Raw genomic sequence first — 13,917 nt, 5'->3', positions numbered from 1 at the left:
AATTTGAGGTATCTTCCTTGTGCTTCTTCTTTCTTTAATTACTACCACTGTATTAATCCTCCTAGCCCCCAAGGGCCGGTTTGTAACTTTCTTCAATCTGGGACTTGCATATAGTTCTCAATACTTTGAAATCCATCCATGTAGCCCCCAAGGGCCGGTTCAACGTAATATAGTTAAACCGGGACTCCAATAAAGATTCTAACATCAGAACATAACTGAGCAAATAGCCATTAGCCCCCAAGTGCCAAGTTGAATACCTGTATTGAGCTTGGGACTTTGCGATTTAGTAATAGATGAAAATTGAAGGTGCATTAGCCCCCAAGTATCAAGCGTATAACTTGTTATGTGGTTGGTACTTCAAATTCTTGTACCATTTGTTGAAAGCCAAGCACTGTCTTTATACAGGCTGAAGTGAGGATCAAAGAGGACCGAATTACTGATCTGCAGGAAACTTTAAAAACCCAACAAGCTGATACTAACAAGACAAAGGCAGAAATAACCAGCGCTTTGAGCATCACAGAACAGCTGAAAGAGGACTTCAAGAAGGAGCGGACTGATTGGGCCACTGAAAAGGCCGATTTAATAAAAGAGCTGAAAATGCTGAAGCTGCCCTTAAACCGGTGGTAGACGAGCTGACCACTGTAAAGCGGCAAGTACATTCCATGACCGCTGCTATCTTTGGTAAGCTCCTTTTGGTTTTCTGGACAACTCTGGCCTGCTTATAATAAATCCGGTTTGTGATCTTTCCTGTATTGTTGCAGGTACACGCATTGGTCACTTAGGGTCAGATGTTCGGAAGAAGCTGAAGGCTGCCTACACTTTAATTGAACAGCTATATACCGGAGCGCAGTGGATCATCACCACTGCATCTCATAATAATCCGGCACCCACTTTAATCCAAGACACTCTTACTAGGTTGTCAATGCTTCCTGCTCGGATTGAAGAAATGAAAAAATCTGCTGCTCGAACCGGAGCCATCAACGCCTTAATCCGGGCAAAAGCATGGGTGCCGGATTTCGATCCTGTTGAAGCAGCTCAAGGCTATCCCAGCTTGAAGGAAGATGGCTCGGAGTTCAATGAAGATGACTTGAGGGCGATAAACCATGCAGTACGCCCTCTGGCTTGTCAACTGGCTGAAGAGGCAGATTTGTCGCATTATCAAGCTCAGTACAATGATCAGAACAAACGAGTGCCTGCACCAACTCCTTAAGCGGAGAATCTGATTCCTCCAATCCGTAAGCATACTTATGCTCCTGATATTGAACCGTCTTCTTTGATCCATGAAGAGGCTGTCTTTCAAGCTTTGATGGGAATCGACTGGACCACTGTTGATTTCCAGCCAATGGATAGAGATGAGGAAGCTGAAGCGGCGCGGGACGACCCACAACCGTCAGACCGGTTTGACGAACAGGCTTGAACCGGAAGCCGGTTTAAATAGCTGCTTTATTATGATCCGCCGGAACAACAATGATCTTATTTGGGCACCGCATTGCCTTGTAATAGGATAGTCAATACTTCTGCCTTGAATATGCCTTCGTGCATAAGTACTGATGCTTTTGCTTGAAATCCTCAATTTATATTTCCTGCAATCAGAAAATCTTGAACTGCGGTGGCGGTTATACCGCCGACCGGTTTATAATTTTTGATATATATATATATATATATATATATATATATATATATATATATATATATATATATATATATCAATGTATTTAAAACATAAAATCAAATATGCGATACAAAATACCTGCCATCGCTGGGCATGAAGTTGGCTTAACCAAACTTGAAACGGAGTATTTATAAACCGTTACCATCAAAGGGGAGAAAACAACTCCCATGTAAACCGTGCTGGGTCATTATGAGCCCCCCTGCTACTTCATGATGTTAACAGGAAGTTTAAACCGGGCATATTTCTCCGGAATATAAATGAACCGATTTCCGTCAGCTGAACCGGTAAAAAAGTGTTGTTGGTTTAAAGGAAACACAACAAAAATAAGAGAAATAAGGCAGCAAAGGCAATGATAAAAACCGTTTGCAAAAACATGCTTTACTGAGCTGATCAGATGGTGTTACCACGGTCGGACAGGACCAAGCCCCCAATAGGAGTGACAATGGTTCAAGTCAGCCAGGTCCCCAAATGAAACCGTGGCATTTATGCCGATCAAAAGGCGTGGCAATGGTTCGGGTTCGACCAAGCCCCCAAGTGATTTTGTGGCCTTAGGCCGATCAAGAGGCGTGACTGGTTCAGACTTGACCATGTCCCCAAGTGATCTGGTGGCTTTCGCCTATCAAAAGGTGTCGCGTTGGTTCGGACACGACCAAGGCCCCAAGTGATATCACAAAGCTTTTTTTTAAAAAGCAAATTTCAAGGGGTAAACCGGAGGCCGCTTTAAAACAGAACCACTCCATGTAACCACACATGATATGAAAGGACAGAGACCCCGCTTTAGCTGAGGCTCCGGTTTTATTATATCAATGATCATATATACACTGCCATAATATGTACATAGATAGAGCCGATGGCTCAAGTGTAGTAAGGCCGAATATGAGCTATATTCCACGGCCTGTTGGTCTCCTCCTCTGATGTGCGTGAGTCTTTATGCTCTCGAATATCAATCAGATAGTACGACCCGTTGTGCAGATTCTTGCTGACCACGAAAGGTCCCTCCCAAGGTGGGGATAACTTGTGCATATCCGTCTGATCTTGGATGAGCCGAAGCACCAAATCTCCTTCTTGAAAAGTTCTGGTTCTGACCCGGCGACTGTGATAGCGACGCAGATCTTGTTGATAAATCGCCGAGCGGGCAGCCGCTATGTCACGCTCCTCATCTAATAGGTCCAAAGCGTCTTGTCGTGCTGTCTCATTGTCCGCTTCAACATAAGCCGCCACACGAGGCGAATCGTGCCGAATATCACTAGGGAGAACCGCCTCTGCTCCGTAGACCATAAAAATGGTGTATATCCTGTAGATCGGTTGTGCGTAGTGTTGATACTCCATAGCACAGATGGTAGCTCTTCAACCCAACATCCCGGTGTTCTTTGCAATGGAACCATAAGCCAGGGTTTGATGCCTCGCAAGATCTCTTGCTTAGCTCGTTCTGCCTGCCCATTGGACTGGGGGTGAGCCACTGATGATACATCCAGTCTGATGTGCTCACGTTCACAGAATTCCTTCATAGCACCCTTGGATAAATTGGTACCATTGTCAGTAATGATACTGTGTGGAAAGCCAAACCGGAAAATTACCTTTTTAATGAACTGCACTGCAGTAGCTGCATCACACTTGCTGACAGGCTCCGCTTCAACCCACTTGGTAAACTTGTCAACTGCCACCAAAAGGTGGGTTTTCTTATCCTTGGATCTTTTAAAAGGTCCGACCATATCCATCCCCCATGTTGCACACGGCCAAGTAATTGGAATCATCCTCAATTCTTGAGCCGACACATGAGCACGCCTTGAAAGTTTCTGACAGCCATCACACCATTTAACCAAGTCCTCCGCATCAGCATGAGCTGTCAATCAGTAAAACCCGTGACGAAACGCTTTAGCCACCAGAGACTTTGAACCGGCGTGGTGACCACAATCCCCTTCATGGATTTCACGTAAAATTTCACAACCTTCCTCAGGAGAGACACAACGTTGAAACGCCCCTGATACACTGCAATGATGCAATTCGCCATTGACAATTGTTATAGATTTGGATCGCCGGACTATCTGCCTGGCTAGAGTTTCATCCTCTGGCAACTCTCCCCGGTTCATGTACGCAAGATAAGGAACTGTCCAATCCGGTATAACATGCAGGGCTGCCACCAATTGAGCCTCCGGATCAGGAATAGCCAAATCCGCTTCACCTAGGAGCTTGACTGACGGATTGTGCAACACATCAAGAAAGACATTAGGCGGGACCGGTTTACGCTAGAGCCCAACCGGCTTAAAGCGTCCGCCGCTTCATTTTTTCGACGATCCACGTGATCCACCTGATAACCCTTGAAGTGACCTGCAACAATATCCACCTCACGACGATATGCAGCCATGAGTGGGTCTTTAGAATCCCAAGTGCCAGACACCTGTTGAGCTACGAGGTCCGAGTCACCGAAGCACTTAACCCGACTTAGATTCATCTCTTTAGCCATCCGGAGACCATGGAGCAAGGCTTCATACTCAGCTGCATTATTAGTACAAGGGAACATTAAGCGGAGCACATAACAAAACTTATCACCTCGTGGGGAAGTTAACACGACTCCAGCCCCCGAGCCTTCCAATTGCCTGGATCCATCAAAATGGATAGTCCAATATGTGTGATCCGGCTTCTCCTCTGATGCTTGCAACTCAGTCCAATCATTGATGAAATCGACAAGTGCTTGAGACTTCACCGCCGTCCGGGGTACGTACTTCAATCTGTGCGGCCCAAGTTCTATAGCCCACTTGGCAATCCGGCCAGTCGCCTCCCGGTTCTGTATGATATCGCCCAAGGGAGCTGAACTGACCACTGTGATAGCGTGCCCTTGGAAATACTGCTTCAACTTCCGGCTTGCCATGAAAACTCCATATACCAGCTTCTGCCAATGCGGATATCTTTGCTTGGATTCAATAAGCACCTCGCTGATATAGTAAACCGGCCGCTGAACCGGATACTCCTTGCCTGCCTCCTTGCGTTCTACCACAATAGCCACGCTAACTGCATGAGCATTGGCCGCTACGTATAACAATAACGGCTCCTTGTCGACCGGAGCTGCAAGAACGGGCGGATTGGCTAATTGCCACTTCAAGTCCTCCAATGCTTCGTCAACAGCCGGACTCCAGACGAATTGATCTGTCTTTCTCAGCATCTGGTATAAAGGGATGGCCTTCTCTCCGAGGCGGCTGATAAACCGGCTCAGCGCGGCAATCCGACCAGCCAAATGCTGAACATCGTTTGATACACTTCGGTTTAGCCAGGAAGGTGATAGCCGTAATCTTCTCCGGATTAGCCTCGATTCCTCTCTTGGACACAAGAAAGCCCAGTAATTTGCCTGCCGGAACACCAAAAAACACATTTGGCCGGGTTAAGCATCATCTTGTAAACCCACAAGTTGTCAAAGGTTTCCTTCAAATCATCAACCAGCGTCTCCTTCTGCCTTGACTTGACTACAATATCATCCACATAGGTGTGCACATTGCGGCCGATCTGCTTATGCAGGCAATTCTGTACACACCGTTGATAAGTGGCTTGGGCGCTCTTGAGCCCAAAAGGCATAGGTACATAGCAGAAGGCTCCAAAGGGAGTAATGAACGCCGTCTTCTCCTGGTCCTTAACCGCCATTTTGATCTGATGATACCCAGAATACGCATCCAAAAAACTCAAATGCTCACAACCCGTCGTGGTGTCAATAATCTGGTCAATGCGAGGGAGGGCAAAAGGATCTGCTGGACAAGCCTTGTTAAGATCCGTGTAATCCACGCACATACGCCAAGTGCCATTTTTCTTAAGAACCAGCATCGGATTAGCAAGCCACTCTGGATGGAACACTTCAATGATAAAACCAGCTGCTAAGAGCCTGGCCACCTCCTCCCCAATAGCTTTGCGCCTCTCTTCGTTAAACCGGCGGAGAAACTACTTTACCGGTTTCTACTTAGGATCAACATTAAGAGTGTGCTCAGCGAGTTCCCTCGGTACACCTGGCATGTCAGAAGGCTTCCATGCAAAAATGTCCCGATTCTCACGGATGAACTCGATGAGCGCGCTTTCCTATTTAGGGTCCAAGTTGGCACTGACAGTGAACTGCTTGGACGAATCACCAGGCACGAAGTCAACAAGCTTGGTCTCAGCCGCTGATTTGAACTTCAGATCTGAATCATGCTCCGTAGTTGGCTTCTTCAAAGGGGTCATGTCCGCCGGATCAACATTGTCCTTATAATATTTTAACTCCTCCGTGGCACAAACCGACTCTGCATAGGCCGCATCACCTTCCTCACATTCCAAAGCAACCTTGCGGCTCCCATGAACTGTTATTGTCCCTTTGTGACCCGGCATCTTGAGCTGCAAATAGATATAACAAGGCCGTGCCATGAACTTGGCATAAGCCGGCCGCCCAAACAAGGCGTGATACGGGCTCCGGATCTTCACCACCTCAAAGGTTAGTGTCTCCGATCGGGAATCATGTTCGTCCCTAAAAGACACCTCCAGGGCTATCTTACCAACAGGATATGCTGATTTGCCAGGCACCACACCATGGAACACCGTATTAGATGGTATGAGATCCTTGTCTGTTAGCCCCATGCGGCGGAATGTCTCATAGTACAGGATCTTAATACTGCTCCCTCCATCCATGAGTACCTTGGTGAATTTATAACCTCCCACCTGAGGGTCTACCACTAATGCCAACTGGCCCGGATTGTCAACCCGGGGGGGTGATCCTCCCTGCTCCACATGATAGGCTGCTCTGACCAGCGTAAATAACGCGGTACGGCCGGTTCAACAGAGTTCACTGCTCGCTTATGAAGTTTCTGGTCGCGCTTATCCGAGCTAGTTGTGAAAACGTGATACTGCCCATTGTTTAACTGTTTTGGCTGGCTCTGATAACCCGACCGCTGCTGCTGCTGCTGTTGGTTGTAACCCCCTTGATTGTTCTGATTATCCTGGTCATTATTACCGCCCTGATTGAAACCTGAACCGGAAGCTCCATCGTGACCCGACCCATGGAAACCGGATCCTGAGCCACCACCTGACCCACGGTCATACCGGAAGGCATTAGAGTTTTTAAATTCCTGCATAATGAAACAATTCTTCCAAAGGTGGTTGGCCGGCGCCTCCTTCATCCCGTGTTTTGGGCAAGGCTGATTCAGCAAATAGTTTAAGCGATCCGGGTTAGGATTTGGAGCCCCATTGCGATTCGCCGCTTTACCTCTGCGCCGCTGACCCTTGTCCTGCGCATTGGTGTTAGCCACAAAGTCCATGCTGCCATCCCCTTATGCTTGCCTCCGTTTCCATGGCCCGCCGGTTTGTATTGATGCCCCTTAGAGTTGCTATTCTTTTTTCCCTTCCCTGCTTCGTCATCGTCAGTCTCAGGATCCTTGGTACTATCAGAATCAGCATACTTCACTAAAACGGCCATGAGAGTTTCCATGTCATTACAGAACCGCTTCATACGCCCTAACTTTTGCTTTAGAGGCTTAAACCGGCAGTTGCCCTCCAGGGTTAAGATCGCAGAGTCAGCATTGATCCTGTCAGACGAGTGCAAGACTTCTGAAACGCGGCGTACCCAATGGGTTGTTGACTCTCCATCCTCCTGAACACAAGCCGCCAAGTCTACTATGGACTTAGGCTGCTTACACGTATCTTCGAAGTTCTGGATAAACCGGGTCCGCAACTGGGCCCATGAACTGATAGAATTAGGCGGCAGGCCCTTCAACCAAGTACGGGCTGTGCCTTCCAGCATCATGGTAAAGTATTTTGCACATGCAGTCTCATCCACATCCAGCATCTCCATTGCCATCTCATAACTCTCTACCCATGCTTCTGGAGATAAATCAGCGGTGTAATTCGGCACCTTGCGCGGGCCCTTGAAGTCCTTGGGTAGGCGTACATTGCGTAAAGCGGGGACTAAACAGGGCACTCCCAAGCTAGATGCGACCCCTGGCCCAGCGGAGGTGGTAGGACGAACCGGTGTAAGCTGATCCGCCTCGTTCTGTGCTGCTAACTCGGCCTCTCTTCGTGCCCGGGCCCGGTCCACTACATCCTGAGCAGTGTGAACACCACCGGCCGGGTTATTGCCACGGGCCGCTTCACGGCCCCGCGCATTGCTTGATATGGCCGGTTCATCCAGGCACCTACTATAGCTCCGGCTTGGACGAGGTGTGGAATGAATCCGATCGCGGCTGTATGAATATGCCTCCTGTTGAATCAAAGCGGTCCGGAGAAGTTCCTTAACCCGGCGCGTCTCTATTGCTTGCGGAGAGTCCCCTTCGACCGAGATAGCTTCTAATCGCGCAGCAGCTACGACAAGATTGTCCATAGGATTAAAATAATGACCCGGAGGTGTCTGGACCGGCGGAGGAATCACAATGTTCTGCCGAGGAGGTTCCATCAGGCGGGGCTGGACCGTCGCTCCTGGTCCTGGTGCCTCGACCCGGTTTACCTCCAGGTGCTCCGGCGGATTACTGGTTCCAGCCCCCAGAGTGTGAAAGAGATTTCGAGGGTCGAACCCTAACGGCAGGCGTGATTTGTGCTTCCGCTTCAAGACTTCCTGTGATGCGTTCTGGTCGAGCATGAGCTTATAGGCCTGGGCGTCCAAAGCGGCCCGCTCTGCGGCCATCCTGTCCTTCTCTGCTGCCAGGTCGGCTTTGGCTTGTGCGACGTGTTCTCTCACCTTTGCAACCTCTGCATCATGGGCCTCCTGATCCGCCGGATTGGCCTCTGCCATAAGTACAGCTAGTGCATCAAACAGGTCAGACAGAACTTGGACCGGTGGGCGCACAAGGCCTCCTGCCCCTGCTGCCGCTGCCGCTGCTGATCCGGAGAGCATTGCTGCTGCGGTCGAGGAGTGATTCGCCGCCTGTGTACCGGCCATGAATATCCCAACCCGGTTGATCTGATCAAGGGGGTCCGGAATACTGTCGCCATCGGAACAACCCCTAATCTGGTCGTCTTCCAACTGGTACAATGATTCGGTCTCTCCGGTTGAGGATTCGTCGCCGGAATAGACGACGGTCTCGCTACCGTATTCTGACTCGTCCTCATGCTCTCCTCCGTGGATGACTCCCACGAAGGCACGCTTCACGGCCTGTTTAACCTGGGCAGATCTCGCACGCTGAGCCGTCTCGACGAGGTCGGTGCGGATGTCCGGCTCAGGCCTAGGCTCACCAATCTTGCCAATAAAAACGTGTATGCCACCAAAGGGGACCCGGTACCCGTACTCGATCGAGCCGGCTTCGGGACCCCATCCTGCATCGTCGATGTAGAGCTTGCCGCGACGACTCTTGGTCATCCGGCCCACAGCATAGCCTTCGAGTCATTTGAGCTTGCCCTCCAAGATCATCAAACCGTCGTGCGATAGCCCCACGGTAGGCGCCAACTGTCGTGGATTTGTCACGGCAGATGTCCTTGTGAAAGGACTTAGTCGTGGAGCCATCGCTACGGGTTAACTTGAAGGGGTTAAAGCGGACACAAAGACACAAGGGTTTATACTAGTTCGGCCCCTTCGATGAAGGTAAAAGCTTACGTCTAGTTGTGATGAAATTGATGTGGTTTCGATGGCTAGGGAGCAAACAAGCTTCGCCTAGGCTCGAATTGTTGTTGTCTGTCCTTGAACCGCCGGGTCGTCCCCTTATATACACGGGTGACGCCCGTTGGTCCACAGAGTCCCACACCAGTTCATACTCGTATCCCGGTTGGTCTCTCTCTATTCCTAACTTACAATGCAAGTTTACATATCAAGCCGGTTTACGGCTACAGGTTCTAAACCGACTATAGGCCTTGGGCCTTCATCTGCTTAATCACCTTTATACTACTAATGAAGTTAACCCGGCCCAGGTAGGCCGGTTCACGCCCAGTGGTAATATCCCCAACACCTATGGTATCAGTTGCTTGATAATGTTAGGGCTCTTTCCTTTTCTAATGAAGCCGATGCATCAACGCCGTCCCTCGAAATGCTCACATACATTCGTATGGAGCTGTTCGGGCAGAGTTTCACATCCAACCCGGACCCATATTTGTCCATGGACGTGTTTGCTTATCCAAATTCACGCAAATCGGATGCAAACCAGGGGAGGTTTACGGGCGTCCGGACCTCCGTCACATATGATTTCGATACATCTTCCCTACTCAAATCACCCTTCCGGACCTTTTTTCTTCTACTCCGACCTTGCCCCCCCCCCCACTCCTCCCTTGCTCTGCATCCACACTCTCCTTGCCGCCATCAAGGCACCTCTTCGGCTGCCGCCTAGGCATTGACGGACGTTCGCAACCCCCACCCATGCGCCTGCCCGCCTTGGACTACCGTTGTTCACCCCGAAGCCGTTCGCAGCCAGGTACCCACTATCCCCTGCCGACGCCGTCCATGGCGGACACCACACCCGATAGGTGTTCGACCAAATGTCATTGAGCTTTTTTGACCTTCTCACTGATTCTAGAGTAAGCACAATGGCGGGGTACTTGGTGATGAAGAATGAGTTGTTTTGCGATGCGTGGCTGGTCGTATCTACGAACTTTGTAGGTATAATGCAAGGAGGGCTCAACCTTTTGGTAAAACGCGCATTATTCATTTCATGAGAAAAACACATCACACCCTAGGACTTGCATTCCACGTGATCCATGAACTCGATGTGAAGTCGCTAGCCCATCGGATACACCATCTTCAACTACATCATGAAGGGGCTTGGATTCACTGCCTTTGTGTGGCTAAGTCCCTACAGTAGCCTGACTTAGCCACTGCAAAGCGCCCGATCGAAAAAGAGAGTGGCCTAGATCAATCCACTGTGGACGAGCACTGTCCACCGGCGCAACAATTCACTGTTTGCTGATGATGCACTGCAGCGGTATACTGTAGCACCGATCTGTAGCGTTGATCGGAAATCTCATGTCTCACGGGTGGGCTAAGGTAGCTGGACTGTAGCGTGGCTGACTTGGCCGCGGCAAGTCAGCGAATCCGGAGCGATCATGAAGTAATTACAGTGCAATTGCACATAAGTGGACATAAGGTGGCCACCTGGCGCGTCAATCATGAAGATCGTAAGTTTTGCTTCTTGTTGCTCTACATGTTGGTCAATTCATTGATTTACTCAATGTTGTAACTTGATAATCATCATGTTGTATAGCCGGACCCGTGCTATACCACACAAGCGAGGGCAGACCATTTACATTCATACATTATTAAATGATACTCGAGGTTCTGACTCGAGTATCGTTGTATTTGGAATCGATCAATTCAAAGAACTTGTTGAACATCCAGTTATCTCGGATGTAATATTTATATTTGAACTATTGTTGTACTAGAAATATTTGCATGTCATTTATGGATGAATTGTGATATTTTCTATAGTTACTTTGAGTGTTGCAGACTTAGAAAAAAAACCAGGGGTAAACGTTTAGTGGACATGGTTGGATGACCGACTCTTGTATTTGTGTCCATGAACAAGTACGGACAAATTCGCAGACAAATAACGTGTCCGCTTCAGGGACGGGTACTGGAGATGCAATGCTTGAATCTTTCGGCAGACACTCTGTCAAATCTTTTTTACAATGCTATAAATTTTGGTGCTGTGAAATCGATGTATGGTGACCTGATTTGCAAAGTTATTTGCCCCAAGAAAATCCATTTGTTCTTTTGGCTTATATTCAACAATAAAATATTGACCGGGGATAACCTTGCAAAACATAGGCACATGGAGTATCCTACATATTTATTTTGTATTGAGGCGGAATTTTGTTCATCATCTGTTCTTCGAGTGTGTGGTTGCTAAAATAGTTTGGACTTTTGTCTCCGATTTCATTAGGATTGATATCCATGTTTGTGTGTTTGATCTTATTGCCTCATGGCACTAGCATAAGATTTGAGTTGTTCTAAATATGGTTTGTGTTGCCTTCTCGTGGAGCTTATGGATATTGCGCAATGATTTTTGCTTTCAGGGTCGAACATGGAGAAGAACCAGATGACTTTTGTCCAAACTAGTGGATTTCTTCATCAATGAAAGATGCTCTGCAACAGTGCTAAGTCCGTGCTTCTTCTAAGGTCCCTGATTCTACTGGACCGCTGGCGTGGAGAGCTCCTGAGGATCGACTAGGACTAATCATCCCTCGAGATGCGGTCGATAAAGAGTGACGCCAAATCCTAATCTCTAGTACCACTGGTTTCGGCATGCCTGATGGGCATGTATGGTGCGTGATATCCTGATGAGCTTGCATCTTCAGCCTAATTCCTAGGATTGTAATAAACTAGAGTGAGTGTTTTCTGTTAACAACCGTCTGGTTGACTATGCTTCCTACATTTAGCTAGCATGTTGCTTAACTTAGCATGGATCCTGTGAACTATGTTCGGTTTCATATTAATGGAACCTGAGGAAACCCCTTTTTGTTCAGAAAACGGTTAATATGTAGTGTTTTTTCTAAGAATGCACTAAGAAGTTGATAGCCGATTACACACATCATATCAACTATCACTAGATCATTGAGAGGGGAATCAATACAGATCGTGTCAGGTGTTCAATTTTACATGATTTACCACTTTCTAGCTACTTGTACTCAAAACTTCCAAAGATGTGTAGATATAGGGCAGCTCTAGTCCCCTTCCCTCCCTCTTCGTTGCTGCCACCAGCTTGTACCACAGTGGCGGCATGTCCCGTACCAAAGGTGTCGGGGGTGCTCCCTCTGTCATTTGTGCGGTGGGAACTCGTCAAGCGTTGGGAGCAGTGGTGGTTGTCTTGCTGGCATGGCGGTTGAGCGTGCGACACATGTCCTTAGACGTGCGGAACGGGTGCGGCATCATGAGTTGACTAGAAGCGGAGGCTAGGCCTACTAGATGTGTTGTGATGGCTCGATATCATGGAGAGCTTGTGCGAGGTGTGGTGCTCTCTCCCTCACCGCTGTTGGCGGACGCCAACATGCCAGATCTAGCTCGACCGCTAGCTAGACTGAGGTCCTTGCAGGGTGGCATATGGGCGACACTAGCTATTAGGCGATGTCCTGGCACATGTAGTAATCCTCGATGAGATGGTGGTGCGGAGTGGTCAGAAGAGATCCGAAGACGTAATGAAGCGGTTTCCCCTGATGGTGAATATGGCGGGTAGCATCATGTTCATATCCTTTTTGGCTGAAAACCCGCTTGCTAGCCTTATGGTTTGATCACGTAGCAGTGAGGTATGCACATAGTTATTTTGTTGAAGGTGTTGGTTCTAAGATTTGCTTTGGGGGTGATAGCATTTTGTTGATATTCTGGACCAGCAAACATAAATCTGCGAGTGGCAATTTCTTCATGATGGTTTTGTCTTGGAGCGTTGTGTCATTTCTCATTTCGCATGCCATTCGACTACGGTCACATAATTTGTGGTGCGATTTTGGGCTTGCTTCCGCGCCTCAAGTTTTCCCTTTTTAAAGTTAAACTTCTTCTGCATTTTTTTTCAAAAAGGAAACTTCTTCTGCATTAATGGTTAGTTTCCCTTGCCATTGTTTTCAATAACAAACTACTAGTATAGAAATTCTAACCTATTTGTCTCTCAAGAACCCACCAGATGTCAGTCAACACCATCGTTATCGCTTATCAGTCGATCACAAGATCATCTCGATTTGTTGAACAATTCTGCAGTCCGGCCCCCCATCACATGTGTAACGACATGTGTATGCCCGCAAGACCAGAACAGCCATGGCTCCTGAGTGGGAAACTTAACGCAGATTGTACCAATCGTCCATTTTTTCTTTAATTTTTTTAGGGATCAGTCGTCCAATCTTGCTAGGAAACGGGACACTTGGACTTGAAACTTCCAACCGGCACTCATTGTCGTTGATCAGTACATGTCACGAGAGGATATTAGCGCCATAGCGTCAGCATCAGGGAGAAATTGAGGCGGGGTCGAGCTAGCGACACTGTCGACGACTTGGAAGGTAAACTATGGGCTAGCCGCTTGTCATGTTAATAACTCGTGTTTTGACTTTAGTGGCATCAAGAACTACTAGTAGTAGCAAACCATGGGCTAGCTGTCCCCCAGCTGAACTAATGCATCCTGTTGAGTCTAACTGGCCCGTGATTGCGGATATTGACCATAACCATGTTAGCTATTTTGATGCTTAGTAGCAGGGGTACGCCCGTTGAGTGTTTACAACGCAATAAGGGCGTCTCTAGTCTAGGCCGATCCCTTGTCCTATAATCTCAAATCATATCTCTCATCTTAAATTGGTAATTTTTAAAGGATTAAACTTTTCTTCATCTAGCAGATCACCTAAAA

The sequence above is a fragment of the Triticum dicoccoides genome, chromosome 3B (assembly GCF_002162155.2).
Source record: "Triticum dicoccoides isolate Atlit2015 ecotype Zavitan chromosome 3B, WEW_v2.0, whole genome shotgun sequence".
NCBI lineage: Eukaryota > Viridiplantae > Streptophyta > Magnoliopsida > Poales > Poaceae > Triticum > Triticum dicoccoides.
The sequence above is the reverse complement of the archived record's forward strand: the minus strand, read 5'-3'. Positions refer to the sequence as shown.